Raw genomic sequence first — 16,002 nt, forward strand, 5'->3', positions numbered from 1 at the left:
TCATCTGAATGGGGTTTGCAGAAATCCATGCACAGGCTGCACCACTTTCACATTCAGTCAGTGTTTGCTCAGTGTCTGATCAGTGATTTCCATCTGTGATTGTGAGCTTTCAGGGCTGATAGCGGGGCGACTTCAGAAAATAAATAAAGGCAGTCTGGACTCCTTCTTATGTGCAGTACTATACATGTATTATAGCAGATAATAGTCCAGAATTGTGGTGACAGATGCCCATTAGTGAGGGCTGGTCACGTCCTCACAGAACTGTATAGTTTTGCAGCCCCTCTGCACATAATCAGTGCCGTTAATTTCAGCCCCCGATACTACTTAAGTGTCAGGTGGGCTGTCTCCATCAGCCATTGTCAATGGAAGGTCTCAGCCACTGACTGACACTATGGACACCTCACAATTCAGTAGTATCAGGCTCCAAAAAGTAACAGCACCGACCCCGGGCAAATGAAGAATGCCAGAACAGAAAAACGGGCTGGAGTCAGTGAAAATACAGCTACAAGCGGACGCCGCCAGTTGTAGACAGTTTCTGTGAAGCCAGTTCAAAAGTGACAACCAATATGGCTGCCAACACTTTTGCAAAATGACAACTCTGTGAGTAAAACAGACATAATTAGCAAAGTTATCATATATATATATATATATATATATATATATATAATAAATGACAGACTTTTGAGGGAAAATCTTTAGCCTGAGAACAAAGTGAACTTTCACTATTACAATTGGCCTCCCCTCTGCGGGAAAATGCTGACAGACAAGATACTTCCTAATTAGATAAGAGTGAAGTTAATAACCCCCCGCCCCTGATCTCGGCGGCTCACGCCTGTATCGCCTCAGCCCACGTCCACTTTATATAACGACTTCACAGGCTGCAGTGACCATTACTGGCCACTAGAGGGCGCCAAGTCCCTCAGGTGAGAAGATGAAGCAACGGAGTTCCAATAGTGAAAGAGTCCTCCATAAATGCAGTCCAGACATGGCTGCAGTCCCCGAAAGCAGCACCTAAGTCACTCTGCATCACCCACACAGGCAGAGCGTCCCTCACTACAGAATGTCTGCCGCTAAGTCACAGCAGAGCTCACCCGCTCTGCTCTCCGGGACAAACTAGTCATTTGCTCTGAGGAAAAACTCTTATCTGCAGCCCGCGCCGGCAAAATAGTCTTCTCGTATTTTCTAAGTGCAAAGTAAAACTCCCCTTTCACTTTGCAGGGCATCACTCCTCACCACTCCTCTGTCCCAGAGCCGCCTCTTCCACCATAAGATGGCGACAAGGGGCGGCCCTAGTTAGTACCCGCCTTCCCGGCTCTTATTTCCAAGGCAACGACTCCACAGCCCTCTGCTTCCAAACCAGCCGGGCCTCTCCCTCCCCCGGGAGCCTGTGGTGACGCCCCGGTGCTCGCCGCTGTGCTGTCCAATGGGGACTGTGGCCCCAAAATGGAAAGAACTTTTTTTTTTAAACCACTGACCGCCCAAAAAACCTCCCTCCATAGCGACTGGCTAGAAAAATAGGAAAGACATGAAACAACGGCAGAACAGCTTTATTCACCAAACACTGTGCTGGTGTGGCCTTAAAAAGGTTCAAAGTGCCAAAAATGAGCTTTAACCCCTTAAGGACCTCACCAATTTTCACTTTATCATTTTTCGTTTTTTGGCTTGCCACAACAGGCTTCCCAAAATGAAGAATGTGGCACCGCCGGGGGCGGACTGGCCATGGACCCTACAGGGAAATTTCTCGGGGGGCCACCAGAGTCCCTCTCATGGCCGGAATCATATCAATCTGATGCTCTCAGCACTAATCAAAGAGGACCTTTCACGTTTTTTTTACACGGAGAGTACACTCAGCTGATTTTTTTTGAATTTTTCTTTTTTTGAAAGACCCCTGGTCTGCTCTGCTGTGGTCCCCCAAAGTTTTGGTGCCCAATACGTTAATGCCAAGCATCGGTAGAGGGGGGAGGAGATGGCCGCGTTTCTCAGTGGACGTTTCCTTCTGCTAACGAGAAAGTGAGCTGTTGTTCCTCAATGGCTGTGAAGCGGCCCGCTGCGTTTAGACCGGAGAAGGAGAGACCCACTGAAAAACTTGGCCATCTCCTCTTCCCTGTACGATGCTTAACATATTGGGCGCCAAAACTTCCTGGGATCACAGGGGTCTTTCAAAAAAAGAAAAATGCTGGCAGCATCAGTGGAGGGTACTCCCCTTGTAAAGGTACTCAGTTAAAAAAAACGGTGAAAGTTGCTCTTTAGGGCTCATGCACACGACCGTATGTATTTTGCTGTCCGCAAAAAATACGGATGATGTCCGTGTGCATTCCATATTTTGCGGAATGGAACAGCTGGCCCCTAATAGAACAGTACTGTCCTTGTCCGTAATGCGGACAATAATAGAACATGTTCTATTCCTTTTGCGGAATGGACCTACGGAAACTAAATGTACACGGAGTAACTTCCGTTATTTTTTGCGGACCCATTAAAATAAATGGTTCCGCATACAATCCGCAAACAAAAAAACGGAATGGACACGGAAAGAAAATACGTTCGTATGCATGAGCCCTTATTGGTAGGAGAATCAAATACTTATGCAGCTGACCGGCAGCCGCGAGTGTCCCCCTTGTATTCAACTGTATTGGCCTCCTCAGGACAGAGATACAGTTGAATACTGTGGCTGGGTCAGTATTTGTGCTGCACTGTGGTATCTGGTTATGCTGAGGCAGTATATTGTTCTGCACTGTGGTATTTGGTTCTGCTGGGGCAGTATATTGTGCGGCACTGTGGTATTTGATTCTGTTGGGGCAGTATATTGTTCTGCACTGTGGTATTTGGTTCTGCTAGGGCAGTGTTTTGTGCTGCACTGTGGTATTTGGTTTTGCTGGGGCAGTATATTGTTCTGCACTGTGGTATTTGGTTCTGCTGGGGCAGTATATTGTTCTGCACTGTGGTATTTGGTTCTGCTAGGGCAGTGTTTTGTGCTGCACTGTGGTATTTGGTTTTGCTGGGGCAGTATATTGTTCTGCACTGTGGTATTTGGTTCTGCTGGGGCGGTATATTGTGCTGCACTGTGGTATTTGGTTCTGCTGGGGCAGTATATTGTACTGCACTGTGGTATTTGGTTCTGCTGGAGCATTATATTGTTCCGCACTGTGGTATTTGGTTCGGCTGGGGCAGTATATTGTACTGCACTGTGGTATTTGGTTCTGCTGGAGCAGTATATTGTTCCGCACTGTGGTATTTGGTTCTGCTAGGGCAGTGTTTTGTGCTGCACTGTCGTATATGGTTCTGCTGAAGCAGTATATTGTTCTGCACTGTGGTATTTGGTTTTTGCCGGGTCAGTATATTGTTCTGCACTGTGGTATTTGGTTCTGCTGGGGCAGTATATTGTGCTGCACTGTGGTATTTGGTTCTGCTGGGACAGTATATTGTGCTGCACTGTGGTATTTGGTTCTTCTGGGGCAGTATATTGTGCTGCACTGTGGTATTTGGTTCTTCTGGGGCAGTATATTCTGCTGCACTGTGGTATTTGGTTCTGCCGGGTCAGTATATTGTGCTGCACTGTGGTATTTGGTTCTGCTGGGGCAGTGTTTTGTGCTGCACTGTGGTATTTGGTCCTGCTGGGGCAGTATATTGGGCTGCACTGTGGTATTTGGTTCTGCTGGGGCAGTATATTGGGCTGCACTGTGGTATTTGGTCCTGCTGGGGCAGTGTTTTGTGCTGCACTGTGGTATTTGGTTTTGCTGGGGCAGTATATTGTGCTGCACTGTGGTATTTGGTTCTGCTGGGGCAGTACATTGTGCTGCACTGTGGTATTTGGTTCTGCTGGGGCAGTATATTGGGCTGCACTGTGGTATTTGGTCCTGCTGGGGCAGTGTTTTGTGCTGCACTGTGGTATTTGGTTTTGCTGGGGCAGTGTTTTGTGCTGCACTGTGGTATTTGGTTTTGCTGGGGCAGTATATTGTGCTGCACTGTGGTATTTGGTTCTGCTGGGGCAGTATATTGGGCTGCACTGTGGTATTTGGTCCTGCTGGGGCAGTGTTTTGTGCTGCACTGTGGTATTTGGCTTTGCTGGGGCAGTGTTTTGTGCTGCACTGTGGTATTTGGTCCTGCTGGGGCAGTATATTGGGCTTCACTGTGGTATTTGGTCCTGCTGGGGCAGTGTTTTGTGCTGCACTGTGGTATTTGGTTTTGCTGGGGCAGTGTTTTGTGCTGCACTGTGGTATTTGGTCCTGCTGGGGCAGTGTTTTGTGCTGCACTGTGGTATTTGGTTTTGCTGGGGCAGTATATTGGGCTTCACTGTGGTATTTGGTCCTGCTGGGGCAGTGTTTTGTGCTGCACTGTGGTATTTGGTCCTGCTGGGGCAGTGTTTTGTGCTGCACTGTGGTATTTGGTCCTGCTGGGGCAGTGTTTTGTGCTGCACTGTGGTATTTGGCTTTGCTGGGGCAGTGTTTTGTGCTGCACTGTGGTATTTGGTCCTGCTGGGGCAGTATATTGGGCTGCACTGTGGTATTTGGTCCTGCTGGGGCAGGGTTTTGTGCTGCACTGTGGTATTTGGTTTTGCTGGGGCAGTGTTTTGTGCTGCACCATAATACTGTTGACCGCACATGCTTCTGTTGTCCCTGCCTACATGTGTTGCTCCACGTTCTATCACTCGGGGCCGCCTACAACATGGGGCCACTTTTAGTTTTTTTCCAGGGCCACTTAAAGTTCCCAGTCCACCTGCATGCTCCCTATTCACTGCTACAGGAGTTCCGAAGATAGCTGGGCAAGCACTGTCAGCTATTTCCAGAACTCCCATAGAAGTGAATGTAGAGCGCACCACGTATACACCACCACCTCTCCATTCACCTGTATGGGAGTTCCGGAAATAGCCGAGCCAATCCTTCACTTTGGGGAGCCCGTTCTGAAGGTAGGAGTTGGTCCCAGAGGTGGAACCCGCACCTATCTGACATTGGTGAACATATTCTAGTGATATGACTTCAATGTCTGAGATAGGAATACCCTTTTAAGGCTTATTTTTTGCAGACAAATTGTATTTTGTAATGGCACCATTAAATTTATCTTATTTATTAGAATATAGGTTTTGTTTTATGGCGTTCACTATACACTAAAAATGACATGATAAGCTTATTCTGCCGGTCGGTACAATATACAATTCATCAGACCTCAGCTCCGACCCCCAATCAGACCCCCGATGTTAATCAATCCTCAGCTCAGCCCCAATGTTAATAAGACCCCCAATTAGAACTCAGAACAGCCCCCCAATGTTAAAGGGAACCTGTCACCGGGATTTTGTGTATGGGTTGCTAGATGGCCGCTAGCACATCCGCAATACCCAGTCCCCATAGCTCTGTGTGCTTTTATTGTGTAAAATGATTGATACATATGCAAATTACCCTGAGATGAATCCCGTCCCTGACTCATCTCACATACAGGACTCATCTCAGGTTAATTTGCATATGTATCAAATCGTTTTTTTTACACAATAAAAGCGCAGAGCTATGGGGACTGGGTATTGCGGATGTGCTAGCGCCATCTAGCAACCCATACACAAAATCCCGGTGACAGGTTCCCTTTAATAAGACCCCTATTCAGACCTCCATATTAATGTCCCCCAATCAGACCTCCATATTAATGTCCCCCAATCAGACCTCCATATTAATGTCCCCCAATCAGACCTCCATGTTAATGTCCCCCAGATCCGACCTCCATATTAATGTCCCCCAATCAGACCTCCATATTAATGTCCCCGGATCAGACCTCAGATCAGACCTCCATGTTAATAAGTCCCCCAATCAGACCTTCATATTAATGTCCCCGGATCAGACCTCCATGTTAATAAGTCCCCCAATCAGACCTCCATATTAATGTCCCCGGATCAGACCTCAGATCAGACCTCCATGTTAATAAGTCCCCAGATCAGACCTTCATATTAATGTCCCCCAATTAGACCTCCATATTAATGTCCCCCAATCAGACCTGAGATCAGATCTCCAAGGTAATAAGTCTTCCAATCAGACCTCAGATCAGAGCCCAATGTGAATCACCCCCATTTAGACCTCAGTTCCGACCCCGATGCTCAGATCAGAGAAAGAAATAACACAACTTTCCCCTCCTGCTTTGGCCGCTGCTGCTGCTCCTGTCATCCAGCTCTCTTCCTGCCACTCGCTGTGCTGTGACCTGATGCCGCACAGCATGAGCGCTCATAAGACACGCTGACATTTCCCCCCCACTTTGGTGCATCTTATAGGGCGATAAAATACGGGTACTTTGTCTCATCTTTTCAGACAGTTTCACAACAGTCGTCCTGCAGGTTTGATTTTCACAGTGTTGCAGAAAATTAGGAAGAATTGGAGAAGGGGAACCCTGTTGCACAAATCACAAATAGAATTAAGATTTCTATTTGAGTTTGATATGTTGGTCCCTAATGCTACTTGCACATGTTTGTATGCAAAAAATCCACAAGAAATCTGCATGATTTATTGTGGTTTAGGTCACTTTTTGTGTGTGCGGATTTTCTGTTTATGTTAAAGGGTTTCTACCATCAGAATTTGTGTTATGTAGCTGACTGACATTAGCGATGTGCTAATGTCAGCACCAGGGCTTTTTTTCTGGCGGAATGCACCGGAACGGCGTTCCGCCACCTTTTGACATCGCAAGCTGCGATGTATCAGCGGGGAGGGACTGGGAGGAGGAGCTGGGGGCCGGTGCGTTCACTGTGCTCCGGCCCCGCAGCTCCAGTAGAGACTTATAAAATGTTTAATTAAATGAATAATGATTCCTGCTGCCCCTCAGTAGTATAACATTCAATGTATTGTACTCACAGCCGGCTACTGACATCGTAATCCAGGCCGGCCGGGTAGACGAGCGGCAGCGTCACTGACTGACGTCACCTGCCTGGGCCGCCTGCTTCATTCATAAAGTAGGCGGCGCACTCACGTGACGTCAGTCAGTGACGCTGCCGCTCGTCTACCCGGCCGGCCTGGATTACGATGTCAGTAGCCGGCTGTGAGTACAAATACATTGAATGTTATACTACTGAGGGGCAGCAGGAATCATTATTCATTTCATTACACATTGTATAACTGTACTGGAGCGGCAATGGGGGGGTCTGTGGATGACACTGTTATGGGGTGGGGGGGGGGTATATGGATGGCACTGTTATGGGGTGGGGGGGGTCTGTGAATGGCACTGTTATGGGGGGGGGGTCTATGGATGGCACTGTTATGGGGTGGGGGGGTCTATGGATGGCACTGTTATGGGGTGGGGGTGTCTGTGGATGGCACTGTTATGGGGTGGGGGGGTTTGTGGATGGCACTATTATGGGGTGGGGGGGTCTCTGGATGGCACTGTTATGGGGTGGGGGGGTCTGTGGATGGCACTGTTATGGGGTGGGGGGGTTTGTGGATGGCACTGTTATGCGGTGGGGGGGGTGTGGATGGCACTGTTATGGGGTGGGTGGGGGGTCTGTGGATGGCACTGTTATGGGGTGGGGGGGGTCTGTGGATGGCACTGTTATAGGATGGGGGGGGGTCTGTGGATGGCACTGTTATAGGATGGGGGATCTGTGGATGCCATCCCCAGATCCTCCACCCCATAACAGTGCCATCCTCAGATCCCCCCATTAACAGTGCCATCCCCAGATCCAGTGCCATCCCCATCTGGGGGGTTTCTTTGCTGGGCTGGACTTTTATAGCCCCCCCCCCCCCGCCCCAAATTTTACTTGCGGTCCTAGGGTTGGGTAGAGGGGGCGGTCCTAGGGGTGGGTAGGGGGCGGTCTTAGGGGCGGGTAGGGGGGCGGTCCTAGGGTTGGTAGGGGCGTGGCCAGGGGAGGGGGGGTGAGTTCCACCACCTTTTCTCTGAGAAAAAAGCCCTGGTCAGCACTACATAACAGTGTGTTTTTTACATTTGTTTCTGCAGCCGTTCTGCTAAAATACACACTTTTACAATATGCGAATGAGCCTCTAGGTGCTATGTGGGCGTAGATTCAGCACCTAGAGGCTCGAAAAACTAACCATGTATCCCGCCCAGGTGCTCCGTTCTGCCTGCCCCGCTCCTCTTGATTGATGTCCAAGTTCCATGCATCGTTGAGGAAATACCGCGCCTGTGCCATTCACTTCTGTATTAGGCGCAGGCGCAGTGAGTGAAGGTGGCGCTCCTGGTGCCGACTTCCTCACTGTGACTGTGCCAGGGTGTCCCCCACAGTAATGGTGCTCCCCAAAGTCCCTAGTAGCCATGTTTACCATGGTTCCGCTAATAGTAATAATTCTGCTTACAATGTGTGCCAGTAGAAAATGCCCCCCTATAATGTGTGACAATACAAAAAATACCCCCTTCCTTTTAGATCAAACCGCCATATCAGATCCTCAGACTCCTCTCCTGCTGTGCCTCTGCTCTCCATATCTAGTGTCCTCTCCTGCAGTGTCTTCTGTCACCGGACTGCCTGCAGTGTTATAGTGCGCAGTGTACATCCTGTATGCAGTCAGGAAACAGCGGCGTGGGCCAAAGGAGACCAGGGAGGAGGGGTGAGTACAGCGCTCACTCCCCGCTCCTCCTGCATACTAGTGAGCACTTCTGTAATGGAGGCGCTCACTAGTATTCACTTTATAAGACATATTTCATCTTTAAAAAGTGAAATATATAATAATTAGCAGTGTGCTACTGGCAAGGGGAGCCCTGTGGGCCCTTGACTTAGGGGTCGGTCGCAACTGTGACTGCTGCAACCCCCTATAGCTACGCCATTGAATTGTGGCAGTGGCAACACAAGTATATCTAACATATTTTTCACTTTATAAGATGCACCAGACTACAAGACGTACCCCAGGTATAGACAACAGAAAATTAGAAAAAAATATATTCTAGGTCCTTTTTGAAGGGAATGTTTTTTACTGGTGTTTTACGGAAGTGGAGGGTTCAAGGTCAGTAACTGTAGGGTGTAGCATGGGGGTGAATAGTTTTGGTCAGCTCCTGTTACCTTTACCATGTCATCTGCTGACCATTGTAACAACCAGCAATGGTGCATGTGGTCACCTCATTAAATGTACCTATCCGAATAAATTTTTCTCAATTGCTCTGTTGCTCCATGCTGTGCTTCTTGTTCTGCTAGATTATTTTTAAGATTTGCGACACACAGTTTTGGTGCACACACAGCTCTGCTATACACACAACACACATACAGCTCTGCTACTTGCACAGTTCAGTTACATACATACAGCTCTACACACATATGTGTATATGAAAAAAGACTCGCAGGATTATGGCAAATGCATACAGAGTCCCCGAGGGCCAAATTTGGAGGAGAGTATCGGTGCCTACAGCTTCTGGATCTGGGCGCCAGCTGAAGAATTGAGGGAGTTGCCGATTCAGACGGGACGCAAAAAGGTCCATCTGAAAAGGACCCCAAAGAGATTGAAGATGTTTGAAGAGGAGAGGATCCATTCTCCAGTCGCTGTTGTCGACCTGGAAGCGGGAATTCCAATCTGCAATAGAATTGGAAAGGCCCGGAGAATGATGTTCTTGTCTAGGCAAAAGTGCCAGAATTCCTTGGCAATGTTGGCCAGATGCTCTGATCTAGTGCCCCCAAGGCAATTGACATATTGCACTGCTAAGATGTTGTCCATCCTCAGGAGAATGCAACAGTGTGACTTGTCTTTCGTGAAACTCTTGAGGGCAAAGGATCCAGCCAGAAGTTTGACACAATTGATATGAAGACAGGCCTCTTCTGCGGACCACTTCCCTCCTGTGGGAAGCCGCAACGAGCCCCCCAGCCCTGGAGACTGGCATCTGACTCTATTATTATGTCCGGGATTGAATTGAAGATAGCCTTCCCATTCCAGGCCTGGATATGTTGTAACCACCACAGGAGTTCTTCCTTGGTGTCTGGGGTTAAGGTTATCTCGTCCGAATACATTAAACCTTCTTGTAAGTGGCGAGTCTTTAGACGTTGAAGAGCCCTGTAGTGTAGTGTTGCAGGAAATATGACCTCGATTGAAGCTGACAACAGGCCCACTACCCGAGCGATAGCTCGCAGAGATACTAGTTTCTTGATGAGTAGAGATCGGATTTCTCTCCGGATCATCTTCAACTTCCTGGATGGAAGGCTTAGGATAGCTGATCAAGTGTCGATCAGGAAACCCCAAAATTTTATCTCTTTTGAAGGATTCAAAATAGATTTTTCATGATTTATAAGAAAACCCAGGTTCGTCAGGAGAGATAGAGTCCATTGAATATGGAGTAGAATTAATGACCGAGACTGAGCCATGATGAGCATGTCGTCTAGGTAAATAATTAGACGAACACCTCAGGATCTGAGCATGGCGACCACTGGTTTTAATAGCTTTGTAAAGCACATGGGGGCCGAAGAGAGACCAAATGGTAGACTTGAGAATTGGAATTTCGACCTTCCCACATGAATTGGAGGTAAGGCTGGGATAGAGGGTGCATAGGCACCGTGAGGTAAACATCTTTCAGGTCTACCTTGGCAAGCCAATCATGTTGTATTAGTAGGTCTCCCAATAGATAAATGCCCTCCATTTTGAAGTGGCGGTAGAAAGCATAATCGTTGAGAGTTTTTAGGTTGATGACTGGTCTGTGACGCCGTCTCTCTTTTTGACCAGAAAAATATTGTTCAGATAACCCTGGGATTGCCAAGGGATTTGTGTAATTGCGTCTTTGGAACTCAGTTCCTTTATTTCCTATCTTACTAGATCTCTGTCTATTTTTAAGAAAAATATGGGATCAGGTCTCTGAGTTTGTACTGGTGGACATACGAATTCTATTTGATAACCCACCACAGTGTTTAGAATCCATGAGTCTGTGGTTATCGTAGCCCAAACATAGATAAAATAAGCAATTCGTCCTCCTAAGGGAAGATGGGAAGAAACTGAAAGAAGAAACTTGCTTACCTTTAGCGGGTCTGGACCTTGAGAAGCCCCTCTGTCCTCTTGCCCTCCATGGGCATCCTCTGGAGGGGGAAGAAAGGAGTTGTTGTATAGGAGGCAGATGGGATAGGGAATCTATCTGTACGGGGAGGGCCATGGTAATATTGACCTCCTTGGAATTGGCGTCTGGGAAACCGGCCCCTTCGTTTCCTAGCCCTGCCAAAAACACGTCCGTGAAATACACATTTCAAAGACGTCGGAGCCTTTTCTAAAGATGAAAACAGCCCCACATATTTGTTAATTTCTTTAACAAAGCTATCTCCAAAGAGAGAGCCATCTGATGGGGAGGAATCTCAGAAGTGCCCAGGTGGATCAATTGTGGGTCTAGGCACATGAGGATTGACCTCTTCCTTTCAGCGCAAATGGATGCATTGGCATTCCCTAGCAGACAAATTGCCCTTTGCGCCCATCCTTTAAGAGTCGGGAGATCAATAGATTCACTGGTGTTAGAGGCGATGTCAGAGAGGTCCAGGATTTTTGTTAACGGGCCTGTCACGTCAAGGAGTCTATCTTGGATGGCTTTGAACGATCCACCCCTTTTTTGTGGTTCTTCCCTCTTTGAAAGAAATTTCACTAACGTTGGGTCCAACTCTGGGGTGTCTGTTATCTTTTGTGGGAGAGTGCATTCGGAACGCAATTTGTTTCTTGCCGTTCTGTCCAACGGCTTTTTTAGCCACAAGGATAGAAATTTGGATACTTGTGGATGGGGGACCCATTCCACAGATCTGGGATGTTTTATCATCCTGGGGTCGAAAAAAGGTGTACCAGACCCGTCCAAAAGTACAGGGTTCTCAGACCCTTCTTTCAAAAAGTAATCTCCGTCATCGGAGATGTCCTCATATAGTGAGTCCGTCTCTAGGTCCGAACCATCTGAATCAGTGTCAGAGGAGTCTGGAGCAAGGTTGAAAGAATCAGGCTTGACCCTGAAAGCCTTATTAACCCGCTTTACGTGTACCTCCTCAGGGGAAGAGGGTGCTGATAATGCTGCTTCGGCAGCAGAGTTATTGCTTTTTGAAAAAGCAGTAAGATTAACCTGATCCCCTTTATTATGCCGTTTCAGGGATTTCACCGGCAGGGAATCGGTATTAAAATGTCACCTTTTGTAAGAGGCTTTATCTTTTTTCATGCCTTCCATAAGATGGGAGGTAGAATCCTCCGCCGACCAGAAAAGGTCCAACGGGGTAGAAGGACCTTTCTGAGGAGACTGAGTGGGTTGTGACTGAGCGATAGCTAGGGCTACGGACTTAGTAATGGCGTCTTGCATAGAGCTCATAGCTGTACGAACAGCAATGTTAACAGATCTAGCAACAGATGTATCCACTAGGGATTGGAGTACGCTCTCATTCATTTCCACGCCTGGCATGCCAGGAGTCTTCAGGGTATCCTCTTTAGACATAGTAAAAAATAAAAGGCCATATAGGAAATATCTATATATATATATTGCTATGAAACGAGGATAATTAGAAATAACTAATTAATTAATGAACAAAATAATTACTAATTATTAGTGAAATAAAAAAATTATATTGGAATAATAGTGAAATAATAATAAAATGAATTAATTAAATGAACAGATTTCTGAGGGAGAACGCTAGTCTCCCACACACTATTGTAATCATTAGTAATGGCTGCTCAAACCATTGAGCCACAAGCACAGCTAGCAGACATGGGGATAGAAGAAATAGATAAAGCTAGGCAGTAGACAAACACTGAATAAGGATACTGTAGGCGTCTGAACACTAGAGGGTGCCAGAGGATGGCTGACTAGGCTAGTCAGAGCGGGGAAGAAATGCAGTTTGAAGAGACCTGAACACCGGCTGACTGAAAACAAAGTCTGAGGTGACTAAAAAGCGCGCGTAGCTTTAACACCAGCTTGGCGATGTTACCAGAGACCGTGAGGTAAGTAAGCAGTAGCGGCGATAGGATGCTAAAAATAGAAAAACTGCCCAGTAACAGGGGAAAAACTGACTGGGAATGGAGGGAAGAAAAACAGGGCTTGGGAAAGCTGGGTAGGTGAAGAAAAAAGACACCTATTGATAGAGGACAGTAAGATAGAAGACTGGGTAGCACAGAAGGACTACAAATACCAGCAACAACATATAATATAATATATATACAGTACAGACCAAAAGTTTGGACACACCTTCTCATTCAAAGAGTTTTCTTTATTTTCATGACTATGAAAATTGTAGATTCACACTGAAGGCATCAAAACTATGAATTAACACATGTGGAATTATATACATAACAAACAAGTGTGAAACAACTGAAAATATGTCATATTCTAGGTTCTCCAAAGTAGCCACCTTTTGCTTTGATTACTGCTTTGCACACTCTTGGCATTCTCTTGATGAGCTTCAAGAGGTAGTCCCCTGAAATGGTTTTCACTTCACAGGTGTGCCCTGTCAGGTTTAATAAGTGGGATTTCTTGCCTTATAAATGGGGTTGGGAACATCAGTGGCGTTGAGGAGAAGTCAGGTGGATACACAGCTGATAGTCCTACTGAATAGACTGTTAGAATTTGTATTATGGCAAGAAAAAAGCAGCTAAGTAAAGAAAAACAAGTGGCCATCATTACTTTAAGAAATGAAAGTCAGTCAGTCAGCCGAAAAATTGGGAAAACTTTGAAAGTAAGGGCTATTTGACCATGAAGGAGAGTGATGGGGTGCTGCGCCAGATGACCTGGCCTCCACAGTCACCGGACCTGAACCCAATCGAGATGGTTTGGGGTGAGCTGGACCGCAGAGTGAAGGCAAAAGGGCCAACAAGTGCTAAGCATCTCTGGGAACTCCTTTAAGACTGTTGGAAGACCATTTCAGGGGACTACCTCTTGAAGCTCATCAAGAGTGTGCAAAGCAGTAATCAAAGCAAAAGTTGGCTACTTTGAAGAACCTAGAATATGACCTATTTTCAGTTCACACTTGTTTGTTATGTATATAATTCCACATGTGTTAATTCATAGTTTTGATGCCTTCATAGTCATGAAAATAAAGAAAACTCTTTGAATGAGAAGATGTGTCTAAACTTTTGGTCTGTACTGTACCTGCTTCCACAAAATACTGATCAAGGGGTTCGATATACCTGTTTCCCCCAAATATTGATTGAGGCCTGCAATATACATGCTTCCACAAAATACTGATTAAGGGGTTCGATATACCTGTTTGCACCAAATATTGATTGAGTCCTGCGATATACCTGCTTCCACAAAATACTGATTGAGGGCTGCGATATACTTGTTTCCACAAAATACTGATTAAGGGGTTTGATATACCTGTTTGCTCCAAATATTGATTGAGGCCTGAGATATACCTGCTTCCACAAAATACTGATTAAGGGGTTTAATATACCTGCTTCCATAAAATACTGATTGAGGCCTGCAATATACCTGCTTCCACAAAATACTGATTAAGGTGTTCGATATGCCTGTTTCCACCAAATATTGATTGAGGCCTGCAATATACCTGCTTCCACAAAATACAGAATAAGGGGTTCTATATACCCGTTTCCAACCAAATATTGATTGAGGCCTGCGATATACCTGCTTCCACAAAACTGATTAAGGGGTTCGATATACCTGCTTCCATAAAATACTGATTGAGGCCTGCAATATACCTGCTTCTACAAAATACTGATTAGGTGTTCGATATGCCTGTTTCCACCAAATATTGATTGAGGCCTGCGATATACCTGCTTCCACAAAACTGATTAAGGGGTTCGATATACCTGCTTCCACAAAATACTGATTAAGGGCTGCGATATACCTGCTTCCACAAAATATTGATTAACGTGTTCGATATGCCTGTTTCCACCAAATATTGATTGAGGCCTGCGTTATACATGTTTCCACAAAATACAGATTAAGGGGTTCAATATACCTGTTTCCCCCAAATATTGATTGAGGCCTGAGATATACCTTCTTCCACAAAATACTGATTAAGGGGTTTGATATACCTGCTTCCACAAAATACTAATTGAGGGCTGCGATATACCTGCTTCCACAAAATACTGATTAAGGGGTTCAATATACCGTATTTTTCGCCCTATAAGACGCACCTAGGTTTTTGGGGAGGAAATAAGAAAAAAATTATTTTTAACCAAAAGGTGTGCTTTTGGTGGGTTTGGAACTAATGGTGGTCTATGGATGGCACTATTACTGGGGATCTGTGAAGGACACTGTTATGGGGGGATATGTGGATGACGGACACTGTTATGAGGGGATCTGTGGATGACGGACACTGTTATGGGGGGATCTGTGGATGACGGACACTGTTATGGGGGGATCTGTGGATGACGGACACTGTTATGGGGGGATCTGTGGATGACGGACACTGTTATGGGGGGATCTGTGGATGACGGACACTGTTATGGGGGGATCTGTGGATGACGGACACTGTTATGGGGGGATCTGTGGATGACGGACACTGTTATGGGGGGATCTGTGGATGACGGACACTGTTATGGGGGGGATCTGTGGATGACGGACACTGTTATGGGGGGATCTGTGGATGACGGACACTGTTATGGGGGATCTGTGGATGATGGACACTTATGGGGGGGATCTGTGGATGACGGACACTTATGGGGGGATCTGTGGATGACGGACACTTATGGGGGGGGGATCTGTGACGGACACTGTTATGGGGTGGATCTGTGGCTTGCACTGTTACAGGGGGATCTGTGGCTGGCACTGTTACAGGGGGGGGATCTGTGGATGGCACTGTTACAGGGGGGGGATCTGTGGATGGCACTGTTAGAGGGGGGATCTGTGGCTGGCACTGTTACAGGGGGGGATCTGTGGATGGCACTGTAAGAGGAGGGATCTGTGGATGGCACTGTTATATATGTGCCATCCACAGACCCCCCACCCCATAACAGTGCCATCCACAGACCCCCCCCCAGCCCATAACAGTGCCTTTCACAGACCCCCCCAGCCCATAACAGTGCCATCCACAGACCCCCCCCAGCCCATAACAGTGCCATCCACAGACCCCCCCCAGCCCATAACTGTGCCATCCACAGATGTCCCCCATAAAAATGTCATCCACAGATCCCCGCCGCTCCAGTATAC

The 16,002-nt window shown here is 46.8% G+C and overlaps 1 protein-coding gene across 3 annotated transcripts in view; it reads right to left on the reverse strand.

The window, feature by feature from the left end:
* Positions 1-1,297, reverse strand: part of L3MBTL3 (L3MBTL histone methyl-lysine binding protein 3) — a 94,018-nt gene extending 92,721 nt beyond the window's left edge. Inside the window, exon 1 of one of the 3 annotated variants that reach the window (XM_040424355.1) lies at positions 1,205-1,297. The gene's annotated coding sequence lies outside the window, so the exon portion shown is untranslated. Of the gene's footprint in view, positions 1-1,091; positions 1,174-1,204 lie in introns of those variants that run through there. The other 2 variants (XM_040424356.1, XM_040424357.1) reach the window with 2 other exon arrangements.
* Positions 1,298-16,002: the final 14,705 nt, after the last annotated feature.

The sequence above is a fragment of the Bufo bufo genome, chromosome 3, assembly GCF_905171765.1.
Source record: "Bufo bufo chromosome 3, aBufBuf1.1, whole genome shotgun sequence".
Classification (NCBI taxonomy): Eukaryota; Metazoa; Chordata; class Amphibia; order Anura; family Bufonidae; genus Bufo; species Bufo bufo.